This window comes from Octopus bimaculoides, chromosome 5, assembly GCF_001194135.2.
Source record: "Octopus bimaculoides isolate UCB-OBI-ISO-001 chromosome 5, ASM119413v2, whole genome shotgun sequence".
Taxonomy (NCBI): Eukaryota; Metazoa; Mollusca; class Cephalopoda; order Octopoda; family Octopodidae; genus Octopus; species Octopus bimaculoides.
The window spans coordinates 109,860,457-109,863,236 of record NC_068985.1 but is presented as its reverse complement, the minus strand read 5'-3'; positions in this window follow the sequence as shown (position 1 = coordinate 109,863,236).

Here is a 2,780-nt window from a genome sequence, read left to right as displayed (position 1 = left end):
TATATATATATATACATATACTTATGTGTGTACACGCACGCGTGCGCGCTCACACACACACGTACACACACATATAAAGAGAGAGAGAGAGAGAGAGAGAACGCGAAAGAGATACCTATAATACTTTTTCATAGCGTTCATACTTTATCATACATAGCGTCTCCTTTAAGACTGTTTAGTTTGCCATTCCACTCTTAGGCAGTAAAATGTTTTCAAACTGTTTGCAACCGAATCTTATGTCAGAAGAAATTGAAAATGCCATTACCAAAAAGCAAAAACAATAAAATAAACCTAAAAAGAGCATGATATTAAATAAATTCTAAATATATGCTGCTCTATTAACCTAGTCGTTTATCTAAATCACTCAACTTTACTCCTGATTTCTTTAACCCCGTTGCCCTTTATCCATCTCTGATGTCGTCAAAATTTAAATACATTTAGTTTCTAACCTACAAAATTTCTACACAAACATACTGTTCTCTCCACAAACATTCATTTCTTTCTTCTTATTTAACAAACGTTTACAATCCTTGTCTTACTCCATCTTCAAAACACACAGAAAACGTAAAAGTAAACTAAAGTCAAAGTAGTTAATAAAAAAAGTTTTCAAGTCTAAAAAGAAATAAAAATTTAAAAAAATATTATTTAAAGAATTATAAAAAAAAAAAAAAACCCACAGCCCTGTTTAAAATTAAGATAAAAAAATAAAAAATAAGGTTGAAATAGTATGTCTAAATATTTGGCTGTAGTGTTTATTTAATTTTTTTTACTTCAAATCTCAAACTTCATCTCACTTCGTTTCGTAACATTCTCACACAACCGTCTTCAGCCATTTTTTTCTCTATCTCATTTTTTTCCTCTTTGTATTTATTTCGTTGCTTCTTTCTCCTAAACTCTTTCCCTCTTGATTTTTCTTTATTTCTTCTTCATTATTTTTCATTCATGTTTTTTTTCTTTTTCTCTTATTCATTCTAAATTTGGAACAGTGGAATTTTGTAGAGTTCCCTTTTCCCAAAATTTTTGGTCTATTTAGGATCCTCTGGTTACCTATGAGATTCTCAGTTGTACCATTATTTCCAGTATCACAATTCATTTCTAATATATTCTAGCAGCTGGCCCCATGGCGTCAAAAATGACGGCTAATTGTAATATCTTATATATAATTATGAATGATGAATCAAATTAATACACTTGTTAATGTTATCTAGTCGTTTGAGATGCAACATCGATCGTCGTTTATTACTGAAAGAACGCCGGTTCACACATACAAACATTCACATACTTCCCTTGTACACGTACACACATACACACATATACTCACACAGAGTTGAAAAACTGTTTGATTTTTCTTTTCAGCGTTGAATGTTCACCATCACACTTCCATTGCACACACACAAACGTTCACACATCTGCTTTTTACATACAAACACATATACTCAGAGTTGAAACGCTGTTTGATTTTTCTCGCCGTAGAGTTTCCATCATCCCACTACCAAGTTTGCCTTCACCACTTCCTTCCTTATTCATCTATCACCCCTTCCTTTCTCATTCATATGTTGTGACGGAGAAAAACACAAGAGTATTATTATAGTAGATTTCTGTCGTACGATGTGATGATGGAAGGATACCAAGATAATAGGGAGAAAGAAGAGAAACAAGAGGAAAAAAGAAAGAGGAAAAGAAAGGAATATTAATGAGAAGAAAGAAAAAAAACAGGAGACAGAAAGTTAACAAAAGAGAAAAAGAAGGGAACGAATGGAAGATGATGATGATGATGATGATGATGATGATGAAGAAGAAGAAGAAGAAGAAGAAGAAGAAGAAGAAGAAGAAGAAGAAGAAGAAGAAGAAGAAGAAGTAGATGAAGAAGATGAAGAAGTGTGTGTTTTAATGGAGAGGGATGAAGTAAGGCGGACTTTAAAATGGTGGAACGATTTAAAGGAATATTTCAATAGAAAAAAATAGCAGTTAAGTAGATTGGAACCAGTAACAGTACTGCTCGGAGCATCACGGCTCCTTTTAAGATCTGACACCTGGACGATGCGACGATACACGGGCCGGTAGAGAGTGACTGCCACGATCTGCGATCAGTGGTTTCCACTCTGCCGAGGATGGGCCCAGAGATTAACTCATCCAAGTCAGAGGTCGTGAGCATCACCTACGTCTCAGAGGACTTCGTAACCTCCGTCTCGGATGTGTGTTCATTACTTCACCAGGTACAAGTGACCTCGAAAACGACGTCCTTATCCTCAATTCGCCGATATCACTGCGTGCCATTCGCTCCACCCTCAGCTCTAGCCTTACTAGACTGCTGTGCTAGAAATGTCCTCACTGTTATGGACATCTTTCAACACAGGTATATGGATAAGTATACCCTCCGAATAAAGGTCACCGTCAGCGCTTATCATCTCGGACCCTTTTTTATTCTGTGCTGGAAATTCATGTAAAGAGTGAAGCGTAACTATCAACTGACCCTTACCTAGTTTTGTGCAACCTAAGACTATTCACTATCGGGAGAACTCATAAAACCAATAAGTCCAGTGCGACTTACAGGATAAAGTGGGAAGCCCAGGCGGATGATGGGATCAGAAACAAATAAGCAGACTCTGTTGCATTTTAATAGAAAGATCTTCTTGAACAAGCTGGGAACGTCGGAACGAAGTGGATATCAAGAAGGTATATGACCATTTGTTGTGGAAAATGCTGAGGTGGGCTTTGCAGAAGTTTGGGATTAATGGGCAATTTCTGGTTGCCGTGAAGTACACATACGAATGTCCAAA